We start from the raw sequence: 27,416 nt of genomic DNA, 5'->3' as shown, positions 1-27,416 counted from the left end.
TATTTAACAACTTTGGATACTTATGTATCTTTTCATTTAATTGTACATACATTTGTTTCAATAGTGATACAATACTGTACTGAGACATAGTATAATATCCCCCAATTATTTCATAACCACCATGTAATTGATTTTTTTTTGAGTATTGACCTAATAACCAAAGATTCTCAAGGGGAAATAAGACACCACTCTGAATTAACCTAGATGAGACACTGACAATTTTTAGCCTTGCTGTCGGACAACGGTTCAGTAACAGGTTTAGCCAAAAACAATTACTTAACTTGATCCCACACTTAGAAGATACATTTTTATAGAAGCTATTGTATCTTTCAAATAAAAGTAATAAAATGTAAGTGTCCAGGGACACCCGTTACCACCTCCAGGGGAGAAGTCCCACCACGTGGAGGATAGCAAATAGTATAAAAATGTCTGCCACCAAGAGCTGTAGTCCCAGCATGGTTTCCAGGTGTTGGGGTTGCCAAGAAAGACATGACTCATACAGTAATTGGAAGGAACAAAACTTTATTCACACAGAGAAGAGACAGAACAAGATCAGCTTCCATAGAGTGTGTGGCTCCCACCTGGCCAGTGGGTCTTTCCCTGAAACCCTGAAAGCAGAGCTATGGTCTGCACTTACCCCTTTTGTCCTACAGACAAAGGACCCCATTCACTCTCCACCAGGAACAGGTATAGCTGTGAGGCTGACCAGTTGTCGTATGACACACATCCTTCACAGAACAGAGAAGTATACATCATGGTTGGAATAGAGAGAGAGATTCCCAAACAGAGATATGCCCATCACAGGCTGTGAGGGCTCTTTACCTCTTTGTAAGGAAATGATCTGTGTCCAAGGCACATTTTTATGTAACTGCAGGAGTCAAAAGACTGCACACTTGTGACTGACTTTCCCAACAGTAAGTTTGTCAAAACAGTGGAACAGAGGTCAGCAGACTACTGCCCTCAGGCCCTGACCCACAGCCAGCTTTTGTAAATAAACATTTATTGGAACACAGCCGTGCCCATTCATTTCCATATTATCTATGGATGCTATCATGGTGCAATGTAGATTAATGCAGTTGTAACAGAGACCACATGACCAGCATCACAACAGAGATCGTCTGGCCCTGTATAGAAAAGATTCACTGCCCTCTGCAGTAGAACACTACCAACTACATAAGAATGTGATTCGTGCACATAATTTTGCTGGTTAGACATGAGAGCAATTAAATGTAAATTTGCCAACAAATATTCTCTTCTTGCAGTGCACATTGCAAGAAAGTAAACCAGAAGTATAAAAAAAAGAACTGGAATTTCTGAATCCCCAGGAAATAATGAAAGTAATTGCAGAATGTGCTTCATGGAGATCTGGAAAAACCAAGCACAAAAATCTCTTCTTTGTACCTGAAGGCAGGAGACTGGGCTAGTTGGCCTCTTAAAGGCCCTTCGAGTCTTGAGTCAGTGATTCTCAGCATGGGCGAGGAGTTTCGCTTTTAGTCCAGTCAAATATGTTTCTGCTAACCCCAGAAAACACTTCTAAATGTCCAATGACTGACATTCTTAAAAGTAAACACGGTGTCTTTTCTTCTGGAAGATGCTATTGTTCAAATAATGACACTTCCTCTGACATTGACAGTGGCGAGTGGAGTAGAATGTCAGACTAAGATGAGAGACTATGTTTTAGTGAAAAATTGGATCAAGAATCCCCTGACACCACATCAGCATTTAACAGGCCAGACTCATCTGCCATTCTAGTGCACGATAAAGGACAGGCATAGAATCAATGAAACAATCACTAAACAGGGATTCAAATTTTTTTTCTTTTTGTTTTTAACACCAATAGTCAAAATGCTGGTCCTTGTAAAATGGCAGCTTCCAAACAAAAAGAAAAACATTCCAAGGCCTAAGAAAAGGAAAAAAATGTATACATTATCTTGATACTAGAAAAAAATTTCTTCCTCAAATGCTTCCAGGATCATAGTCTACTTTTTCCCCTCATTTTTTATTCCTTTGGTGACATTCAGGTCCCAGAAAATGTTTTTGAAAGCAATTATATTTCTAAAGCAAGTTTTCCCAAACTCCCACAGCTTAACTTTTTGGCTTAAAATATCATGTTTTAAAAAGGTGTTGGCATTCAGTTTTACCTAACAAATAGCTGGGTCTTGGAAAAGGAAAAAAATATGACAATTTAAAAAGAAAAATGTCTGTGTGTGTGTGAGAGAGAGAGTGTGCGTGTGTGCGTGTATGTGTATGTAGGGGGCTGATTATTTTTGCTTTAAATCATTGTCTTATTTGAGCAAATTTTTAAAATATGTGGATTACAGGTTTCATTTTTCATATCAAATAATTAAAGGGCACTAAGTAAAACTTATTCTTTTGAAACTATTCATTTGAACACGAAACCTACCCATGCCAGTTACATGTACATCAGATTTTGTTTTTCTAATTGTTAAATGCAGCTTTATGGTCACATTCATCTGCTTGCACAAATATATATAAATGGCACTTATAAGAATGGGAAATTCCTAAGAACAAAATAAAAATTTTAAATAAAGGTGTAATTTTTTTTTCTTAAAGTATCTTTCACCTCTAGTTTTGATGATGTATCTGTGACCAGGTGTTCTCTTGCCATAAATAACTAAAAATAGATATTAAACAGCTATTATCAGAAATTGGACAGTAGGGTGTGCAGGACTGTTAACTATTAAAGAAGGGAAACAAATGAGGTGATGTCTGTGAATACCCTGACTTCCTTCCTGGAGGCATTTTCTAGATCTGGATGTAAAGAAGGAATCCCCAAACAGAATGTAGTAATCTTGCTGAGTTGAAGAGATGAAGATTTGAATTTGTAGTGTTTAAAGTTATTAGAAATTGTTAAGTAGAATTATCACAGAACAGAAAACAGAAAAAAGACTCCAGAAATCTGGGGTGGGGTCTATTTGAATCTTCATCTGAATACTGAGATACTCATATGTCCAGAGTATACGCAAGACAAGATGGGGGAAGAACAGCTGACCATGAGCAAAAGGCCAAACAATTTCCAGGATACACAAGACTGGGAGCTATTCAAGTTCTTACCAGGCAATATGAAGATTTTCTTGAATACTCAGGACATTTAATAAAATTCCCATAAGAGAATGCTTTAGTAGTAAATAAACCATAGAGGAAGTTACTCTAGACCCATTTTACAAAGCTTAAACACAAGAAATGACCAAGCTGATCTACAAGAAACTTAATGATATTCAGCTCTTTAGAGGAAGTCAACAAAATTCATATACTCAACATAGCATTCACAACACATAGTATCTAATGCGAAGCTACTTGATCAGAGAACAAGGAAAAAAATGCAATGCAAAGATAGCCTTTTCAACAAATGATGCTGGAACCACTGAACATCCACATGCAAAAAAATGAATCTAGAGATAGACCTTACAACCTTCACAAAAATTAACTAAAATGGATCACAGACCAGAAACGTCAAATGCAAAACTATAAAACTCTTAAAAGATAACATAAGAGAAAACCTTGGGTTTGGCCATGACTTTTAGACACAGCACCAAAGGCATGTTCCATAAAAGAAAAAATTAATAAGCAGGACTTCATTGAAACTAAAAATTTCTACTCTGTGAATGACAATGAAAGAATGAGAAGACAAGCCACAGACTGGGAGAAAATATTTGCAAAAGACATAGCTCATAAAGAACTGTTATCCAAAATATACCCCAAACTCTTAAAACTCAACAGTAAGAAAACAACCTGACTAAAAATGAGACAAAGACCTCAACAGAATCCTCACCAAATAAGATATACAGAAGGCAAATAACCACATAAGAAGATGCTCCACATGTTATGTTTATCAGGGAAATGCAAATTAAAAATGAGATACTACTACACACCTATTAAAATAAAAATAAATAAAGAAATATAGGTTGAAAAGAAAGAATAAAATATTCCTTATTCACAGAAGGCAAGATCAGACATGTAAAAAAAATCTACACAAAAGCTAGTGGAACTAATAAGGGAGTTTAATAAGGTGACATGACAATATACATAATATATAATAAATCAATATGTCAATATACATAAATCAGCTGCATTTCTACATTCAAGCCATGAACAATTAGAAAGAGAATAAAAATAAAAGCATAGAAAGTAACTTTTGTTCTTAAGAATAAATTTTTAAAAATACATGCAAGTCACTTCTCGCCCCCAAATCATCCATAGATTTCGTGCAATCTCAATAAAAATCCCAGGAGGTTTTTGTGCACATTGACAGTCCAATTCTAAAGTTTTTATGGAAGTTGATACATGCTTCCAGTTATAAAATAAATAAGTCACGGGGATGTAACATATAGCATGGTGACCATAGTTAATAAAAAATATTCTGTCACTGTAAATAGTGATGGATGTTAACTAGACTCGTGGTGATTGATATATTTTCAATATACACAAATATTGAGTCATTATGGTGTACATCTGAAACTAATATTGTATGTCAATTATACCTCAATTTAAACCCCCCAAATTTTTAAAATAAAAATCAAAAAACATTTTTAAAGTTTATATGGAAATGCAAAAGATATAGGGCACCCCAAACAGTTTTGAAAAAGAAAGACAAAAATTCACAAACAAAAATCGGAAGGCTAAAATTAAAATATCTGGCAGTGCCTGGAGTTGGCAAGGATATGGAACAATGGAAGCTCTCCTACGTCCCTGACAGAAAGTAAGACGGTGCTTTAGAGAATTGTTAAGCAGTTTCTTATCAAGTTGAAAGTAAGTTCATCATATGACTCAGCAATTCCGCTCTAATTTATTTTTACCAGAGAAATGAAAACATATTTCCACACAAAAACTTGTACACCCATGTTTATAGAAGCTTTATTCATAGCCAAAAGTTAGGACTACCTCAAGTGCTAAGAGAAGAATGGATAAACATATGAATATTCATTTAATTAAATCCTACTTAACCAAAAACATTCATGAATCTAAAAAATATGCTGAACTAATGAATTCAGACACAAAAGATCTATACTGGATAACTCTATTTATATGAAATTCTGTAATGAATAGATCTAATCTGTAATGACAAAAAAATTGATCTGTGATTGCCTGCACTCAGAAATGGTGCACAAGAATTCACTTCAATGGTGCACAAGGGAATATTTTTAGAGATTGAGCTGTTCTGAATCTAACAATGTACATTTGTCTAAACTCATTGAATTGGATATTGATTGTACAATTTATAATAAATTATACCTGAAAATTTTAATTGAAAAAGGAAAAGGAAAAAATAATGAGAGATTTCAAACTGGATATATTCTTAACACTGCCCCTCATTCACTTAAGCCCTAGATTTTACTGACTGGCGCCCAGAGGACTTGGGTTTTAATTTAGGTTCTGCAATTAATTAACTTTGTGACCTCAGGTAAGTCAGTCACTTCTCTTAGATTCTTCCTTGGACAGTGAGAGAACTGGACTAGACAATCTCAAAGGCCCATCAATTTCTGAAAATCTGGAGTGAAAAAAATATACTTGAAACCTTAATAGGGTCATTAAAATGTTCTCTTTAGTTCATTTTACATTTAGTTTAATAAAAAATAAACAACTAATATTTATTAAAATGCATTTGTATGATTGATAATTTAATATTGGAAGATTTTTCCCAACACTGGATACTGTTACCTGCAAAGACAGAGTGAGAAGATACCAGAAATGACTTAGGGTTTTAGCAGCCTAAGCAAGGGAAGTAGATGCTATTCTCTTTCTTTGGGATTATTCACTAGGAATCTCAAAGATGAGTTTACTTTCTCTTTCTGATTTTTAGTCATCAACACTAATCTTCAGGTAAAAATGTGATTATTAAATTATCCAGTTCTTTTAAGGATGCAAAAAACATCTATTACAAAGCAAAAAATTCCTGGGTTTGGTTATTGCATTTGAAATGTGATTACATCTTCAATTCACCTCTGACTTTCCAGCTACCATAATAAAAGTTGCTCTATTTTTTATTGAGGTATAATTATATAATATTAGTTTCAAATATACAACATAATGATTTAATGTTTGTATATATTCTGAAATGATCACCAAGATAAGTGTAGTTAACATCCATCACTATACGCAGTTACAGTTCTTGTGATACGAACTTTAAATAGCTACTCTTTTAGCTAATTCAGTTACAGATATACCTCGAAGATATTTTGGATTCAGTTCCAGACCACCCCAATAAAGTGAATATTGCAATAAAGCTAATCACACAAATTTTTGGTTTCCTAGTGCATATAAAATATGGTTATATTGTACTGTAGTCTATTAACTGTGCAGTAATGTTATGCCTTAAAAAAACGATGTACTTACTTTAATTTAAAAATACTTTATTGCTAAAGAGTGCCAGCAATCATCTGAGCTTTCAGTGAGTTGTGATCTTTTTGCTTGCCTTGATGTTGATGATGCTGACTGATCAGGTTGAGGTGGCTATGGCAATTGCTTAAAATAAGACAGTGGAGTTTGCTGCATCGATTAATACTTTCTTTACAAACAATAGCTCTGTAGCATGCAATGATGTTTGATAGCATTTTATCCACAGTAGAACTTCTTTCAGAATTGGAATCAGTTCTCTCAAACCCTACTGCTGCTTTATCAATTAAATTTATGTAATATTCTAAATAGTTTGTTGTTATTTCAACAATGTCCACAGAATCTTCACCAGAAGTTGATTCCCTTCCAAGAAACTGCTTTCTTTGCTCATCCATAAGAAGCAACTCCTCATCTGTTCAAGTTTTATGATGAAATTACAACAATTCAGTGAAATCTCCAGGCTCCACTTCTAATTCTAGTTCTCTTGCTCTTTCCACCACATCTTCATTTACTTCCCCCACTGAAGGCTTGAACCCCTCCAAGTTATCCATGAGGGCTAGAATCAACTTCTTTTAAACTCCTGTTAATGTTGATATTTTGACCTCTTCCCGTGAATCATGAATTTTCTTAATGGCATCTAGAATGATGAATCCTTTCTAGAAGGCTTTCAATTGACTTTGCCCAGATCCATCAGAGTATTCATTATCTATGGCAGCTATAGCCTTATGAAATACATTTCTTAAATAATAAGACTTTAAAATGAAATTACTCCTTGATCCATGGGCTACAGAGTGGATGTGTGTTAGCAGGCAAGAAAATAATATCAAACTCATTGTACATCTCCATCAGAGCTCTCGGTGACCAGGTGCATCGTAAATGAACAGTAATATTTTGAAAGGAAGTTTTTTTCTGATCAGTAGGTCTAAACAGTAGGCTTAAGATATTCAGTAGACCACACTGTCAACAGATGTGCTGTCATCCAGACTTTGCTCTTCCATTTATAGAGCACAGGCAAAGTAGATTTAGCATAATTCTTAAGGCCCTAGGATTTTCAGGATGGTAAATGAACATTGGCTTCAACTTCATTGGCTTTCACCAGCTACATTAGCCCCTAACAGGAGAGTCAGTCTGTCATTTGAAGTTTTGAAGCCAGGCATTGACTTCTCTCCTCTAGCTATGAGAGTTTTAGATGGCATCTTCTTCCAACAACAGACTGTTTTGTCTACATTGAAAATCTGTTGTTTAGTGGAGCCACCTTCATGAATTATCTTAGCTTGATCTTCTGTATAACTTGTTGCAGCTTCTACATCAGCACTTGCAGCTTCCCCTTGCACTTTCATTTTATGGAGATGGCTTCTTTCCTTAAACCTCATGAACTATCCCCCGCTAGCTTCAAACTTTTCTTCTGTAGCTTCTTCACCTCTCTCAGCCTTCATAGAATTGAAGAGAGTTAGGACTTTTCTCTGGTTTAGCCTTTGGTTTAAAGGAATGTTGTGGCTGGTTTGATCTTCTACCCAGACTACTAAACCTTTCTCACTATCCGCAATAAGGCTGTTTCACTTTCTTATCATCTGTGTGTTCACTGGAGTAGCACTTTTAATTTCCTTCAAGAACCTTTTCTTTGTGTTCATGACTTAGCTAAACTGTTTGGCACCAGAGGCCCTGCTTTTGGCTTGTCTCAGCTTTTGACGTGCCTTCTTCACTAAGCTTAATCATTTCCAGGTTTTGATTTAAAGAAAGAGATGTGTGACTCTTCCAGGCCATTTTAGGACTATTAATTGGCCTACTTTCAGTATTTTTGTTTCTTGGGGAATAGGGAGACCCAAGAAAAGGGAGAGAAACAGGATAATGGCCCGTCAGCGGAGCAATAAGAACATCATAACATTTATCAATTAAGTTTGCCATGTTACATGGGTACAGCATCTTTTGATGCTCTTCACCCATTTCATCCACTCCCTACCTCCTGCCTATGGCAGCCGCCAATCTGTTCTCTGTATCTATGAGCTCAGCCTTTTTTTTTGTTTTAGATTCCACATTAAGTAAAATCATATGTCATTTGTCTTTCTGTCTGACTTATCTCATTTAGCACAATACCCTGTAGGTCCATCCATGTTGTCACAAATGGCAAGATTTCATTCTTTTTTATGGATGAAGAATATCTCATTGCTTATATATACCACATTTTCTTTTTTCATTCATCTATTGATGTGCTCTTAGGCTGTTTCCACATGTTGACTATTGTAAATAATGCTGCAAAGGACATGAGAATGCATGTGTCGTTTCAAGTTAGGGTTTTGGGATTTTTTTTGTAAATACCCAGAAGTAGAATTGTTGTATCATATGACAGCTGTACTTTTAATATTTTGAGGAAACTCCATACTGTTTTCCATAGGGGTCTCACCAATTTTCATTTCCACCAACAGTGCACAAGTCTTCCCTTTTCTCCACATTCCCGCCAACTCTTGTTATTTCTTGCCTTTTGATAATAGCCATTATAGCATTTACATTTCCCTGATGATTAGTGATGTTGAGCATCTTTTCATGTACACATTGGCCATCTGTATGTCTTCTTTGGGAAAATGTCTATTTGGATCCTATGCCCATTTTTTTAATTGGATTTTTTTTTCTACTGAGTTGTGTAAATTCTTTATATATTTTGGGTATTAACCCCTTAGCAGATATAGGTTTTGCAAATATTTTCTCCCATTTGTTAGGTTAACTTTTCATTCTGTTGATGATTTCCTTCACTGTGCAGAAGGTTTTTATTTGATGTAGTCCCACTTATTTATTTTTGCTTTTGCTGCCTTTGCTTTTAGTGTCAAAACCAAAAAAATGATCACCAATACTGATGTCAAGAAGCTTATCACCTATATTTTCCTCTTGAAGTATTATGGTTTCAGGTCTTATTTTAAGTCTTTAATCTATTTTGAGTTAATTTTTGTGTATGGAGTAAGATAGTCATCCAGTTTCACTCTTTTGCAGGGGGCTATCCAGTTTTTCCCTGTTTATTGAAGAGATGGTCCTTTCCTCATCGTATGTTCTTTGGTCCTTTGTTGTAAACTAATTCACCATATATGTTTGGGTTTATTTCTGGGCTTTCGATTCTGTTCCGTTGATCTATGTTTTTGTTTTTATGACAATACCGTACCATTTTGAATACTAAAGCCTTGTAATATAATTTGAAACCAGGGAGCATGGTGCCTCCAGTTTTGTTCTTTCTCAGGATTTCTTTGCCTATTCAGGTTCTTCTGTGGTTCCATACATATATTAGGGTTGTTTGTTCTACTTCTATGAATAATGCTATTGGCATTTTTTGGGGGATTGTATTGAAACTGTAGATTACTTTGGGCAACATGTACATTTTAACAGTATCAATTCTTCTAATCCATGAGCATGGAATATCTTTCCATTTATTTGTGTCTTCTTCAATTTCTTTCATCAGTGTCATAGATTTCAGTGTACAAGTTTTTCACCTCCTTGGTTAAATTTATTCCTAGGTTTTTATTCTCTTTGATGCAATTGTAAATAGGATTGTGTTCTTTATTTCTTTTTCTTATAACTTGTTATTAGTGTATAGAAACACAACAGGTTTTTGTATATTGATTTTATGTCTCACAGCTTTACTGAATTTGTCTATTTTAACAGTTTTTTGGTGGAGTCCTTAAGGTTTTCTATATAGTATTATGTCATCTGCCAATAGTGACAGTTTTACTTCTTCTTTTTTGATTTGGATGTCTTTTATTTCTTTTTCTTGACTGATTGCTCTGGCCAGGAATTCCAATACTATATTGAATAAAAGTAATGAGAATGGGCATCCTTGTCTTGTTCCTGATCTTAGCTTTCAGCTTTTCACCATTGGGAATAATTTTAGCTGTGGGCTTGCCATGAATGGCCTTTATTATGTTGAGATATGTTCCCTCTATTCCCACTTTGTTGAGAGTTTTTAAACTGTGTGCTGAATATTCTATGTGATTCTCTGTTTTCCATTGTATATATAAACATACACTCTAATAAGAAGCTTGCACTCTTCTTTGCTATTTTAATCATTTATATGACGCCAATATGTATTTTAAGGAATTGAAATCCTTCTAATTCTTTTAAAAAAATACCTTAATATGCACCTAAATACCAAATAAAGTTTTAAACCAGTTTTACCCTTCTTCTCAGACTACTGTTCGTCCAAGACACTTTTAATCTGTAAAGAAACAAATACACTACCTGGTAGTGTCAGTTTTTAAGAAGTGCTTGGAACTGGACCAGGGCCTGGGTGAGGTGAGTGAGACACTTGCCTTGGATGCAAATTACAGAGGGTGCCAAAAACTCATAATCAAGATAAAAAATATTTAATGCAATATTTTAAAAATCAAATTTAATGTAAAATCCAACATAAGCAAAATATCAGCATTTTAAATACAGGCAGGACTGATAAAGATACTGAATTGACCTGCAAGTTTTAATTCATTCTTATGTAACAAAATTGTGTTGTAAATAAGCTACTATGTATTACCTTAGTCTTAAAAGTATATTTGAGATGATTCTTTGGAATGCTGGACTAGAAATAATAAAATCTTAATTATATCTGTGCCAGGAAAAACAAAGTTTGGATTCGCAATGTAGAGAAAATGGATTTCTGTCTCCAATATAAGTTCAATATTATACCATTTGGGACTTTTCTCACCTGTGTTGATAAGGACAGTATTTGTAAATCACAAATAACTTCTCTAGAGTTCCTTATTTCAAAAGGTATCTGAATTGCATTAGCTTTTATTTAGTGAGAGTGTTAAAAATGACATTTTCATCCTTTTATTTTTACTAGTCTGTGGTCTGACCAGTTCAAAGGAACCTCTTATAATGCTTCAGCCCCACCATTGAGTCACATTAAGGCAGCAAAATCAGTCAGGAAATAGTGCATGTGAAAAAACTGTGAGTTAAGTAATGGAAGGAAATTGTTTTCAAACATCCTACTTTCAGAAACCTACAATTATATTTCTTATAGTATACTAAATTAACTAAAGCTTGAATGTTTAGATGGCAGCCATTACAATCGTATTTTTTTCTATATTTCAACTTAAATGCTTTAACAGTACACATTACCAATGAAATAGTCTAAGAAGCTACTTTAAAATACAACTACATAAAAACTCAGAGACAATGAATGTTATTTTATACCAATAACAAAAGTAAATCCGTCATTGGTTGTGAATTTGGATATTTTTCAACTCATGTATATTAACTATATCAATTTTCACGTTCCTGTGTTAAAAATAATTAATATATACAGTGCATTCAATGTATTTTAAGAAGCACCTTGGTTCTCAGGCCAATAACTATAACATAATGCCTAAGGCATAAAGTTACTGAAATTCTGACATTATGTCTAAGGCTGAGGGCATAATATCAAAATAGAGGTAGCTTATATGAGCAATATTTTTTCATATTTTACATAAAAATTTAGCTTTTAGTATGTGTGAGCCTGGTAAAGTTTTAATGTGAGCTCTGCAATAGAATTCATCACCTCTATTCTTTATATCACAACCTTTTTACACAAAGTGACCTACTAATAATACAATAAGTTTTACATGTGTAACCACCAGTAAGCAGTAAAAGTGCTGCTTCTGTAGGTTTTCTCCCACTATGTATATGTAAGCATAGCCTATGTAGTGTGTTTATTCACCCAATATCACTACATAGTGGTTGAGTCTACCTACAGCTATATTCTTTCTGGATATAGGTATATAAAAATCACCAGAATAACTGGTGCAATTCTGTAAGTTATACACTTTTTAGAGCCTAGGGATAAAATTTTCCGGTCAGGGAGACTGGTTGATGAATCTTCTACTTGTCTACAGACATTTGTGCCTAAGTAGGACAGTGGATATCAATTCGTATTCTCCCCTGCCTGGGAGGCATTTCTGGCCATAGGGGAGGTAAGTACCAAATGGGATGTCCATATCTGCCCAGCCAAAAACCTGGGTCACTGCCTGACTTGGGATGTAGCTCATCTTACCTTCTTTCTTTTTTTTTTTTTAATTGAGGTATAGTTGACATACAATATTATATTAGTTTCAGGTGTACAACATAGTGATTCAAAATTTTTATAGATTATACTCCATTTAAAGTTATTTTAGGGCTTCCCTGGTGGCGCAGTGGTGGAGAGTCCGCCTGCTGATGCAGGGGACACGGGTTCGTGCCCCAGTCCAGGAAGATCCCACATGCCGCGGAGCGGCTGGGCCCGTGAGCCATGGCCGCTGAGCCTGCGCGTCCGGAGCCTGTGCTCCTCAACGGGAGAGGCCACAACAGTGAGAGGCCCACGTACAGCCAAAAAAAAAAAAAAACCAGTTATTTTAAAACATTGGCTATATTCCCTGTGCTGTATAATGTATTCTTGTGGCATTTTTATTTTATGCCTAGCAGTTTGTACCACTTAATCCCCTACCCCATCTTGCCCCTCCACCCTTCCCTCTCCTAACTGATAAATGCTAGTTTGTTTTCTGTATCTGTTTCTGTTTTGTGATATTCATTTGTTTGCTTTATTTTTTAGATTCCACATATAAGTGATAACATACAGCATATGTGTTTCTCTGACTTATTTCTCTAAGCCTAATACCCTTCAGGTCCATCCATGTTGTTGCAAATGAAAAAAATTCATTCTTTTTTACTGCTGAGTAGTATTCTATTGTGTGTGTATATGTACACCACACCTTCTTTATACATTCATCTGTTGATGGATATTTGGATTGTTTCCATATCTCGGCTATTGCAAATAATGCTGTTAGCAATATTGGAGTGCACATATCTTTTATAATTAGTGTTTTTATTTTATTTGGATATATACCCAGGAGTGGGATTGCTGGATTATATGGGAGTTCTATTTTTAGTTTTTTGAGGAATCTCCCTACTGTTTTCCATAGTGACTGCTCCAATTTACATTCCTACCAATAGTGTACTAGGAGTCCCTTTGCTCTACAGCCTTGCCAACATTTGTTATTTGTGGTCTTCTTGATGACAGCAATTCTGACAAGTGTAAAGTAATATCTTGTTTTGATTTGCGTTTTTCTAACAGTTTAGCAACGTTGAGCATCTCTTCATGTTACTGTTAGCCATCTGTATGTCTTCTTTGAAAAAATGTTCATTCAGGTCTTCTTTCCATTTTTTGATTGGGTTGGTTTTCTTTTTGATATTTAGTTGTATGAGTTGTTTATATATTTTTGATATTAACTCCTCATCAATCATGTCATTTGCAAATATGTTCTCCCATTTAGTAGGTTGTCTTTTCATTTTGTCTATGGTTTCCCTTGCTGTGCAAAACCTTTTGAGTTTAATTAGGTCCCATTTGTTTATTTTTGCTTTTGTTTCCTTTGTTTTAGGAGACAGCTCCAAAAAAATATTGCTGTGATTTATGTCAAAGAGTGTTCTGCCTATGTTTTCTACTAGGAGTTTTATGGTTTCTGGTCTTACATTTAGGTCTTGATAAAGACCTAAATATAAGATCATTTACCTTATTTCTTGATTATTCTTCCTACCTACAAAAAATATGCAAGTACCAGACTTTCTCTACTATAATTATCACTGGATTATTTTATCTATATAATTTTTGTGAGAAGACTGTATATGAATCCCCCAAATCTGGGAGATGCTTTTCTTGAACATTCTCTCCCTTCACCCTGACAAAAAATTTTGGGAGGTATCGCCGTATAAAACTAAGAGGTAAAAGATTAAGTTTCTTTGAAGCACCCCATGTTGCATAATTTGACAGTCACCTGAGGTTCACATTTCCAAAGAAAGCAGCTGGGAACTCATAGCATCTCATGGTAACAGGCCAGCTCTGTGAGAGCTGTGTCAGATACTAGAGCTTGATATGCGTCACTTCTCCCAGCTCAGGAGAGACTCACATACATAGCCCTCCCTCTTATGCTCAGCAGCCAATTTATTCCCTTTTGAACTACCTCAAGTATCATGCTTCAAAATCAAGATACAATAAAAAGAATTCCATGGCTAAATGGGATTTAATCCAAGTATGTTACATTATAAAATCAACCACATATCCATCACAGCAGTTTATTAAAGAAAAAAAAACCATATGAAAACATTAATTGACACACAAATAATCTGATGAAATACACCATTTAGGATAAAAACCCTCAGTAATGAGGAATACAGGGTAACTCCCTCAGTTTGATAAAGAATATCTACTTATAACCTACAGAAAACAGCATATTTGGTAGAGAGAAACTAGATAAGTTCCCTTTAAGATCAGGAACATGGCAATTATGTCCTTGCTCACCAGTCCTAATCAACATTGCAGTGAAGTCCTAGCTACAGCAATAAGACAAGGAAAGAAAACATTATAGATTGGAAAGGAAGAAATAAGACTGTGCAGTTATAGACGATAGGATTGTCTATGGTGGAAACAACAAAATCAACAACAAAAAACCCTAGAACTAATAAATGAGTATAACTAGGTCTCAGAATACAAAGTTCAGTACAAAAATACTATCAAAGAACAACTGGAATTTGGAATTTTAAAAATTACCATCTGCAGTAGCACCCCCAAAATGAAACTCTTAGTTATAAATCTAATAAAACATGTACTGGACATATAATCAGAAAACTACAAAGCAATGATGAAAAACTCAAAGAATGTCTGAATAAATGCAGAGAGATTCTGTGTTTATGGGTCAGAACACTCAATATTGTTAAGGTATCACTTCTTCCCATGTTGATAAATAGATTCAATGCAATCCAAATCAAAATCTCAGTGAACTATTTCACTGGTGTTAAAAAACTGATTTTAAAATTTATATGAAAAGACAATCACCTAGAATAGCTAGAATAACAAAATACTGAAGAACTAAGTTGGAGAATTCACACTCCCTGATTTCAAGACTTACTATAAAGCTATAGTAATCAAGACAAGATGGTATTGACAATAGACACAAACAGAATTTTGTGTCCATATGTTTAGGCCTATACAATAGAGTCAAATGATCTTTGACAAAGAAGCAAAATAAATTCAATGGAGAAAGAACAGTCTCTTCAACAAATGGTGCTGGAAAAATTGAACATCCATATGTAAACAAACAAACAAAAATACTGGGACACAGATCTTACACCTCTCACAAAATTAACTTAAGATGGATTATAGACCTAAATGTAAAATTCAAAATACAATACTTCTTGAAGAAAATATATTAAAAAATATACATGACCTTGAGTTTGGTGATGAGTTTTAAAAATGCCACCAGTGGCACAATTTATGCTGCAAAAAATGGATTAACTTGGATTTTATTAAAATGATAATCTATCCTTATTAGTTGATGATGACAAAGGTATCATATAAGTGAAAAATATTAATAAGGGAAGCTAGGTGTGGTTATATGGGAACTCTGTACTATCTTCAAAATAATTTGAAATCTAAACCTGTTCTAAAATTAAAAGTTTATTTTTAAAAATTTAAAAGACAAGTATTTTGAACTACATAACATCTCTGATAATTATGCAATCAATGTATTCTAGGCACTGGAGCGATAGTAGCAAGAGAGATGAAATCCATGCTTTCACAGAGCTTCCATTCTAGTGAAAAATCAACAAAACAAATATATAATAAAATGTCATATACTAATAATGCAGTGAACAAATATAAATCTTGCTGAAAAATATAGATGGGTAGAGGGATGCTCTTTTTTTTTTTAACATCTTTATTGAGGTATAATTGCTTTACATTGTTGTGTTATTTGCTGCTGTATAACAAAGTGAATCAGCTATACATAAACATATATCCCCATATCTCCTCCCTCATGCGTGTCCCTCCCATCCTCCCTATCCCACCCCTCTAGGTGGTCACAAAGCACCTAGCTGATCTCCCTGTGCTATGTGGCTGCTTCCCACTAGCTAGCTATTTTACATTAGGTAGTATATATAAGTCCATGACACTCTCTCACTTTGTCCAATCTTACACTTACCCCTCCTCATGACCTCAAGTCCATTCTCTACATCTTTGTCTTTATTCCTGTCCTGCCTGTAGGTTCTTCAGAACATTTTTTTTTAAGATTCCATATATATGTCTTAGAATACAGTATTTATTTTTCTCTTTCTGACTTACTTCACTTGGTATGACAGACTCTAGGTCCATCCACCTCACTACAAATAACTCAATGTCATTTCTTTTAATGGCTGAGTAATATTCCATTGTATATATGTGCCACATCTTTATCCATTCATCTGTCGATGAACACTTAAATTGCTTCCATGTGCTGGCTATTGTAAATAGAGCTGCAGTGAGCATTGTGATACGTGACTCTTTTTGAATTATGGTTTCTCAAGGAATATGCCCACTAGTGGGATTGCTGGGTCATATGGTAGTTCTATATTTAGTTTTTTAACAAAACTCCATACTGTTCTCCAGAGTGGCTGTATCAATTTACATTCCCACCAAGAGTGTAAGAGGGTTCCCTTTTCTGCACACCCTCTCCAGCATTTATTGTTTGTAGATTTTTTGTTGATGGCCATTCTGACTGGTGTGAGGTGATACCTCATTGTAGTTTTGATTTGCATTTCTCTAATGATTAGTGATTAGTGATGTTGAGCATTCTTTCATCTGTTCGTTGGCAATCTGTATATCTTCTTTAGAGACTGTCTATTTAGGTCTTCTGCCCATTTTTGGATTGGGTGTTTTGTTTTTTTGATATTGAGCTCCGTGTGCTGCTTGTAAATTGTGGAGATTAATCCTTTGTCTGTTGCTTCATTTGCAAATATTTTCTCCCATTCTGAGGGTTGTCTTTTTGTCTTGTTAATGGTTTCCTTTGCTGTGCAAAAGCTTTTAAGTTTCATTAGGTCCCATTTGTATATTTTTGTTTTTATTGCCATTTCTCTAGGAGGTGGTTCAAAAAGGATCTTGCTGTGATTTATGTCATAGAGTGTTCTGCCTATGTTTTCCTCTCAGAGTTTCATACTGTCTGGCCTTATGTTTAGGTCTTTAATCTATTTTGAGCTTATTTTTGTGTATGGTGTTAGTGAGAGTTCTAATTTTACTCTTTTACATGTAGTTGTCCAGTTTTCCCAGCACCACTATTGAAGAGGCTGTCTTTTCTCCATTTTATATTCTTGCCTCCTTTATCAAAAATAAGGTGACTATAGGTGTGTGGGTTTGTCTCTGGGCTTTCTATCCTGCTCCATTGATCTATATTTCTGTTTTTGTGCCTGTACCATAATGTCTTGATTACTGTAGCTTTGTAGTATAGTCTGAAGTCAGGAAGCCTGATTCCTCCAGTTCTGTTTTTCTTTCCCAAGATTGCTTTGGCTATTCGGAATCCCTTGTGTTTCTATACAAATTGTGCAATTTTTTGTTCTAGTTCTGTGAAAAATGCCATTGCTAGTTTGATAAGGATTGCATTAAATCTGTCGATTGCTTTGGGTAGTAGAGTCATTTTCAAAATGTTGATTCTTCCAATCCAAGAACATGGTATATCTCTCCATCTGTTTGTATCATCTTTAATTTCTTTCATCAGTGTCTTACAGTTTTCTGCATACAGGTCTTTTGTCTCCTTAGGTAGGTTTATTCCTAGGTATTTTATTCTTTTTGTTGTGGTAAATGGGAGTGTGTCCTTAATTTCTCTTTCAGATTTTTCACCATTAGTGTATAGGAATGCAAGATATTTCTGAGCATTAATTTTGTATCCTGCTACTGTACCAAATTCATTGATTAGTGCTAGTAGTTTTCTGGTAAAGTCTTTAGGATTCTCTGTATATTGTATTATGTCATCTGCAAATAGTGACAGCTTTACTTCTTCTTTTCCAATTTGGATTCCTTTTATTTCTTTTTCTTCTCTGATTGCTGAGGCTAAAACTTCAAAAACCATGTTGAATAATAGTGGTGAGAGTGGACAACGTTGTCTTGTTCCTGATCTTAGTGGAAATGGTTTCAGTTTTTCACCATTGAGAATGATGTTGGCTGTGGGTTTGTCATATACGGCCTTTATTAGGTTGAGGTAATTTCCCTCTATACCTACCTTCTGGAGAGTTTTTATCATCAATGGATGTTGAATTTTGTCAAAAGCTTTTTCTGCATCTATTGAGATGATCATATGGTGTTTCTCCTTCAGTTTGTTAATATGGTGTGTCACATCGATTGATTTGCATTTATTGAAGAATCCTTGCATCCCGGGGATAAACCCCACTTGATCATGGTGTATGATCTTTTTAATGTGTTGCTGGATTCTGTTTGCTAGTATTTTGTTGAGGATTTTTGGCATCTATGTTCATCAGAGATATTGGCTTGTAGTCTTCTTTTTCTGTAACATCTTTGTCTGGTTTTGGTATCAGGGTGATGGTGCCCTTGTAGAATGAGTTTGGGAGTGTTACTCCTTCTGCTATATTTTGGAAGAGTTTGAGAAGGATAGGTGTTAGCTCTTCTCTAAATGTTTGATAGAATTCGCCTGTGAAGCCATCTGGTCCTGGGCTTTTGTTTGTTGGAAGTTTTTTAAATCACAGTTTCAATTTCAGTGCTTGTGATTGGTCTGTTTATAGTTTCTATTTCTTCCTGGTTCAGTCTTGGAAGGTTGTGCTTTCCTAAGAATTTGTCCATTTCTTCCAGGTTGTCCATTGTATTGGCATATAGTTGGTTGTAATAATCTCTCATGAACCTTTGTATTTCTGCATTGTCACTTTTTACTTCCCTTTTTTTATTTCTATTTCTATTGATTTGAGTCTTCTCCCTTTTTTTCTTGATGAGTCTGGATAATGGTTTATCAGTTTGGGTTATCTTCTCAAAGAACCAGCTTTTCTGTTGATCTTTGCTATTGTTTCCTTCATTTCTTATTCATTTATTTCTGATCTGATCTTTATGATTTCTTTCATTCTGCTAACTTTGGGGGTTTTGTTCTTCTTTCTCTAATTGCTTTAGGTGTAGGTTTAGGTTGTTTATTTGAGATGTTTCTTGTTTCTTGAGATAGGATTGTATTGCTCTGAACTTCCCACTTAGAACTGCTTTTGCTGTATCCCATAAGATTGGGGTCATCGTGTTTTCATTGTCATTTGTTTCTAGGTATTTTTTGATTTCCTCTTTGATTTCTTCAGTGATCTCTTGGTTATTTAGTAGCATATTGTTTAGCCTCCATGTGTTTGTATTTTTTACAGATTTTTTCCTGTAATTGATATCTAGTCTCATAGCATTGTGGTCAGAAATGACACTTGATATGATTTCAATTTTCTTAAATTTACCAAGGCTTGATTTTTGACCCAAGATATGATCTATCCTGGAGAATGTTCCATGAGCACTTGAGAAGAAAGTGTATTCTGTTGTTTTTGGATGGAATGTCCTATAAATATCAATTGAGTCCACCTTTTTTTAATGTGTCATTTAAAGCTGTGTTTCCTTATTTATTTTCATTTTGGGTGATGTGTCCATTGGTGAAAGTGGGGTGTTAAATTCCCATATTATTATTGAATTGATTTCCCCTTTTATGGCTATTAGCATTTGCCGTATGTACTGAGGTGGTCCTATGTTTAGTACATGAATATTTACAATTGTTATATCTTCTTCTTGGATTGATCCCTTGATCATTATGTAGTGTCCTTCTTTGTCTCTTGTAATAGTCTATTTTGCCTGGTATGAGTATTGCTATTCCAGCTTTCTTTTGATTTCCATTTGCATGGAATATATTTTTCTATCCACTCACTTTCAGTCTGTATGTGTCCCTAGGTCTGAAGTGGGTCTTTTGTAGACAGCATATATAGGGTCTTCTTTTTGTATCCATTCAGCCAGTCTATGTCTTTTGGTTAGAGCATTTAATCCATTTACATTTAAGGTAATTATCGATATATATGTTCCTATTACCATTTTCTTAATTGTTTTGAGTTTTTTATTGTAGGTCTTTTCCTTCTCTTGTGTTTCCTGCCTACAGAAGTTCCTTTAGCATTTGTTGTAAAGCTGGTTTGGTGGTGCTGAATTCTCTTAGCTTTTGCTTGTCTGTAAAAGTTTTAATTTCTCAGTCGAATCTGAATGAGATCCTTGCTAAGTAGAGTAATCTTGGTTGTAGGTTATTTCCCTTTCATCACTTTAAATATGTCCTGCCACTCCCTTCTGGCTTGCAGAGTTTCTGCCAGAAGATCAGCTGTTAACCTTATGAGGATTCCCTTGTATGTTATTTGTTGCTTTTCCCTTGCTGCTTTTAATATTTTTCTTTGTATTTAATTTTTGATAGTTTGATTAATATGTGTGTTGGCATTTTCTCCTTGATTTTACCCTGTATGGGACTCTCTTTTCTTCCTGGAATTGATTGACTATTTCCTTTCCCATATTAGGGAAGTTTTCAACTATAATCTCTTCAAATATTTTCTCAGTCCCTTTCTTTTTCTCTTCTTCTGGGACCCCTATAATTCAAACTTTAATGTTGTTCCAGAGGTCTATGTACTGTCCTCAATTCTTTTCATTCTTTTTTCTTTATTCTGCTCTGCAGCAGTTATTTCCACTATTTTATCTTCCAGGTCACTTATCCATTCTTTTGCCTCAGTTATTCTGCTATTGATTCCTTCTAGAGAATTTTTAATTTCATTTATTGTGTTGTTTATCATTGTTTGTTTGCCCTTTAGTTCTTCTAGGTCCTTGTTAAATGTTTCTTGCATTTTCTCCATTGTATTTGCAAGATTTTGGATCATCTTTACTATCATTACTCTGAATTTTTTTCAGGTAAACTGCCTATTTCCTCTTCATTTGTTTGGTCTGGTGAGTTTTTGTCTTGCTCCTTCATCTGCTGCATATTTCTCTGTCTTCCCATTTTGCTTAACTTACTGTGTTTGAGATCTCCTTTTTGCTGGTGCAGGTTCGTAGTTCCCATTGTTTTTGGTGTCTCCCCCCAGTGGGTAAGTTTGGTTCAGTGCCTTGGGTAGGATTCCTGATGGAGGAGACTGGTGCCTGTGTTCTGGTGGGTGAGGCTGGATCTTGTCTTTTTGGTGGGCAGTACCACATCCAGTGGTGTATTTTGGGGTTTCTGTGAAGTTAGTATGATTTTAGGCAGCCTCTGTGCTAACAGGTGGGGTTGTGTGTCTGCCTTGCTCGTTGTTTGACAGGGGGTGTCCATCAGTGGGGCTTGAGTGGAGCTGGGTCTTAGCGTTGAGATGGAGATCACTGGGAGAGCTCTCGCTGATTGATATTATGTGGTGCCAGGAGGTCTCCTGTCATCCAATGTCCTCAACTCGGCTCTCCCACCTCACAGGCTCAGGCCTGACACCCATCTGGAACACCAAGACCTGTTGACAACTGTGGTAAAAATCTGACTGGTATCTTGGATTTTTCTTTGCTGGACGTTTTATCCTTCTGGCTGCTCATGGCTGTGAGGACACACTAATGGCACCCATTGGTTCCTGGATCACTCCTGCCTGGTGCCCCCAGGAACCCCTCAGATGAGAAATGTGGTCCCTGGGCACAAGGCAGTCTCTGCTCCCTCAGAGTCCGGGCTGTCTCTAGGGGTGCTCTCTTAAAAAGTTTTTTAAAGGTAAAAATAATTATTTCCCTTTTTAAAATTTTCATCTTAGATATCTTAGTCAAAAAATGTGCCAAAAAATGCAGGGCTATTTACTTAAAGGCAAATTGAGATATAACGTTAGTTTCTGAACTCTGAAAAAGTACTCTAACATCTGGATTTTGGAATGATTGCCATTTATGAAGAGGAATTTTATCCTGATAGAGAATGTAGAATCACATTTGGGAATTTTATAAAGTGGAAGAGGAAGGATAAGAGTTGGCTGCTTAGTCAAAGTATTTTTAAGGAAAATTTTCTGTATTTGCCCCAAATTTCGTATTCTTAAATGAAAGTTACTTAGATATTATTGTGGCCTATAATTTAATAAGGGTAACTAAAATAGGGCAAAATATAGGCATTTTGAAGTCAGACAGACTCAAGCCCAAATTTGGGCTTTATAAGCTCTGTGTAACGCTGGCGAGTCCCTCTACCTCTCTGGGCCTCAGTTTTCTTGTTTGTAAAATGGGAACAAGAATAAATTTCATAGCATTGGACATACTTTTAAATGAGATAATGTGTGAAAGCCCTTGTCATAGGACTTGGCACAGAGTAAGCACTTAATGGTAGTTATTATTTTCTTAGTGTTGCATAGCAGTGAATTTATATTTTAAAAAGTTGGTTTGATATTCAGCATGCTTAATCTGAAATCTGCAAGTTTTAAAAATGAATTTTTTACTTTTGTCAAAGTAATGCATGCACATTGTTTAAAAAGTCCAAAAGGCATATGAAACTTAAACAGAGAATAGCAGTCTCTTCTTTTCCCAGATCTGGTTTGCCAGAGAGAACCACTTTTAACACTTTTATTTGTCTCTTCTGGATCTTACCTGTCTATTTCTAAATAATTTAGGTACAATGCCACTTTCTGATGATTAATGAGGATTTTCATTCTGTTACTTTCCCAATTTTGTTAAATCACAATTATTTGTTAAATCCATGTTCAATGATTTCACTATTATAAGCACATGAACATATTCTTCAGTACTGAATAGAGTATTTTGATTACATTTCGTTTTCTTGCTACATTTTTTTTTGTTTGTTTTCCTGGAGTAAATAATTGCTTTTTAAAATTTCTTTAGCACTAGGGCGTTGGGCTGTCTTGTCTGCATCTTGACTGGACCAGGAGCTGTTACAACCCTAGCAGTTGCAATCTTCCTTGTTAACCACGAGAACATACTTAGGTCTTGAGCAAACAGTAGTCTTTTGTGGCTTTTTTATGTAGTTTTTTTTAATGCTTTCTGTACATAAAAAATAACTTTGGCACTTCATTATTTTTTAATTGAAGTATAGTTGATTTATATTCTTTCAGGTGTACAACAAAGTGATTCAGTTATATATTTTTTCATAAATAATTGCTTTTTTAATATTTAAATTTGCTTAGTAGTTCTTGAATCTCCTTTAGAGCTCAAACTATGCTGTAAAATACCTCTCAATACAGTGTTCTGCTTGGTCAAATTTTTTTCATGTAATTTGTTAGTTTTCCTTCTAACCCTATATAGACTGTTCTCTAGAACCGTTATGCAGCCATCACTCTTAAACGTCTTTTATGGTCATCTTGGAAGCACCCTTCACTTCTCTCCTGTATTGGTTGCCTTGTTTCTGGGATTCTATATCCATGTGTAATTTGGATTACTTCTTCCTTTTGTGGAATACATTCTCTAGTAGGTTCCTGAGAAAAGGATCATAAGAAGTGCATTTTTGTTCTGAGATTTGCATGTCTGAAATGTCTTTTTTCAGATATCACATTTAATTGATAGTTTATCTAGGTATGGAATTACAGATTGAAAGTAATTTTCACATAACATTTTGAAGACATTGTTCCATGGCTTTTTAGTTTCCAAAGACACTGTTGAGAAGTCTTGTTATTCTCATTCTCTTCTATTTAAAAATGAGAAATTTAGTTTTTATTCTACCTATGCTTTGAAACTAAAATCTGGTGATGCCATTTTGGCATCTGTGTGATCTTATTTATTTAAATCCTCTATGCCTCAATTTTCAGGTCTGTGAATTGAGGATAGTAACAGTAGCTACTTTGTAAAATTGTTCTCTGGATCAAATCAGTTAATATATGTAAAGCACTTACAATAGAGTCTGACAAATAGCAAATGGTCTGTAGGTATTTGCCATCATCTTCTTCATTATCTTCATCATTCCAGTAGGAATCTCTTAATATTTAAGGAATTTGAAGCAGGAATGTGTCGGGAAGAGACAATCACCCTGGCTGCTGGGTAGTGGCTGGTTTAGAAAGTGAGCAAGACATAAAGTATAGACACAAGTTAGAGGTGACTACTTCTAAATGAACCCTCTGTATGTGAGTGTTGTGAATGAGAAGTGAAGACTCAGTTTGGGTGGTACAGGGACAGTAAAAAAAATGAATTTAAAATATCATTTGCTATTCTCTGAGTGAAAAACCTTAACCACCCAATAGACAGACTAAGCATTTTCATGGCTCTGGAGAAGCTGCAGCACAGCAATTTGAACAAACAGAAATACTTTATTATGTGGTACTTCCACAAAAAAACATTACAAGTTGATATGGGGGAAATTGGAACTTTATCCTGCTTTCTCACATGCATTTAACAGTTTAACTTTTTTTTAATTGCAAAAGGGAAGGTGGGAACAGAAGTCTCCATAATGGTTGCTACTGCTTTGGCCATTGAAGGTTTTAATTCAGACCTGGCTCTGAAGGCATTATGTTCTCCCTGAAGAACAGAAATAGACTCCACCACACCTTTGCTCATTTAAAGAACATCACACCCATGGCTGTGCATGTAATCTTCATGAATCACGGGGAAGAAAAGTATTAGCTAGGAATTCTAATCATTGATTGCCCACATATCATTCACTTTTCTCTCTTCATTAATTAAAAACTCACTTTTGTCATATAGGCAACTGTGGCCATGTCAAGATTGAATCATATTATCTGTGATGGAACAATTAAGCTTTCATCAAAGAATCAGTTTTGAGAAGAGAACATATTTAAAGAAATTAAAAAATAAATATAATAGCCAGATAACCTAGGAAAAGAGTTTGAATTTGGCTATCAAACTCATTTCTAAGAAAAAAAAATTTTTTTTTTTATTTTCTGTTCCCACAGTGTTCCAAAATGTGACTACTAGCAATTTGTCCCCTCTGTTCTTTCTTCATTCACAAAATATACCTGTGTGGCTGCTGCTCTGAGTGATATTGAGCCAAGTTTACTCATCCATTATATTTTTATGCCATCCAATTTAAGTTATTTTTATGATGCAGAGTCTAGGAAGGAAGGGGTTCCTCACAGCCTGGAACATCTGGCAGTGTAGTAGGTGTCAATAGAATAATCAGTTGCTCCCGTGGTTAATTCTTGCCCCGTCCTCTCACAGAAAGTGGGGGCATAAAGAATGTGATACTTAATTCGCAGCCAGAAGAAAGGCCATTTAATTGGATTAGCCGGCAACTCCCTTTCATCTGTCTCTTCTTTTCCCCACCTCTTAATAAGCCCTCCCCCCAACACACATCAGAAGTGACAGGGTTTGTCAGTTATGCCGAAAACAGAAGTTAATCTTAGACAAACCTGTTGGTTTAACTGAAAAGGACCAGGACTCACACTGCTTCACTTGACCACCTCACCCTTAGGTGGTCCCTTCACCAATTGCTACCCGCTGCTTCCACCTGGACATTGGAGGGTCAGGTAATGCAGTATTTTTCACCAGCATAAATGTTCAAATCGTCCTTCTGAAAGGTCAGGGCTAGACGGCAGTGAGGTACTCCCTGACTCTCCCGTGCAGTCAAATTCAAATTTTACTTGGCTCAGCGTCTGCAAGTTGTAACTCTAGGCTTTCTATTTACATGGTATCATTATGAAAATCAGCATGCAATACTCCCAAGGGAATCATCTTTTTAAATCAATGATAATTGAAAATGGACTTCATGTCTCACTGAAATGGTTGCTCTAGTCTAGTACCTTATCACATGACTAGCAATGTTTGAGCCAGGGAGGTATTATCTAGTGGAAAAATTCAAAACTCATAATCAAGAAATTTGGGTTCCATTCCTTCTCCAGGAAACAAAGATGACATCCATATCAAACATTACTGAAAGGCACTGTTCTAAGCACTCCACATACATTATCTTGGTGTCTTGGTTAAGGTGTACAAAACCCCTGTGAGCTAAGTTTTATTATTATCCCCATTTTCTGGAGGAGGCAATGGGGACACAGAGCAGTCAAACAATTCACCCAAGTTCAAGCAGTTACTCAATGGCAGAATTCAGGATTCAGCCACGACCCACTGACCCCATTGCTTCCATACACGCAAGCTGGGGTGAGTTTTAAAATATATTTATGGGATGGCCAACAAGCATCCAGAAGAGATGCTGGACTTAACTCAGGAGCAGAGCCCAAGGAGCCCCTGGTGCCCAGGCATTAGGCATTCGTGGTTGCTCGAGTTGTGGGGGATGCCTGGTGGTCCTGGGTGAGACCAGATCAGTGGGAAAGAACAGAGAGACACTTAGGAGGACCTGCAGCAGTAGCTACCCACCAACCTGTACAGAAGTTTCTCAGTGTTTTAACAACAGGTATAGCCAATAGTGGTGATGCATTGTGATATTTGCACACCCCAAATTAATTTATCAACACAGATTCTAATAAGCATCTAGCAACAAATGACAGCAGAAGCCATATTCTGGCAGTTCCTTTTCATTTCACTGCCTGTATCTTTTTGGTCATAAGCACATGGGAACATGTTCATTTGCAACGTTGAAGTCATTGCCATCTTAAGAAGCTGACTGATTGGATACGAAACAGAAGAAGAGAGTATGTCAGGCTCTGCATTAGTCTTAATATCTTAAAAAAAAAAAGGCAGAGCTGGAGAATGTCATATGTGAACCCTATTTGGAAAATTCCAAGATCTTCTCAAAATATCTGAACTCTGTTAAAATCACAGGGGAATAAAAGACTTGCTCAGGTATGACTCATAGTAGCACAAAAGATATTTAGCTTTATAAGAAAGCTTTATGTTTGAAGAATATTCTCTTCCTGCTGCCGACAAATGGAGAAAAAAAGTACCTTCATTTACTGAGAGCAGGATATGCCGCCAAATAGCAAACCAGGTTTTATGGAAGTCGCTTTTCAAGTTAGCTAAGATTTTGTCAATTATTTGATGGGTTTAAGCTTAGGGATAAATGTGAAGCTGTTATTTTTCTGATGAAGGCAGCAAGAGGGAAATGTATGCTGAAGGAAGGAAAAGAGAAACTAGAAAATTGAGCTAACTTAATAGAAATCTAACGTTTGCTGTTGCATTGAATAATTACTTTTTTTTCAGATTCCTTTGAAGATGAAAGGTTTTTGTATTAAATTTTTTTATTACCAGGCTATCATGGGGGAAAAAAATCTGTGCGATGTCTGTGCATTTCCTGTTTTAAAATATACAAGTGATCTGTTGCCTCTCTTTACTACAGTGGTTTCTCTTCCAAAGACCCTTAACCTGGAGAGTAGGTGACATAAACTTAAACAACTGAGACTATTTTAAGATGAGCAATGCAAAAAAAACTTCGCTGAGTTTTTAGACG

The sequence above is a fragment of the Mesoplodon bidens genome (genome assembly GCF_964165515.1).
Source record: "Mesoplodon bidens genome assembly, chromosome: 9".
Classification (NCBI taxonomy): domain Eukaryota; kingdom Metazoa; phylum Chordata; class Mammalia; order Artiodactyla; family Ziphiidae; genus Mesoplodon; species Mesoplodon bidens.
This window is presented reverse-complemented; position numbering follows the sequence as displayed.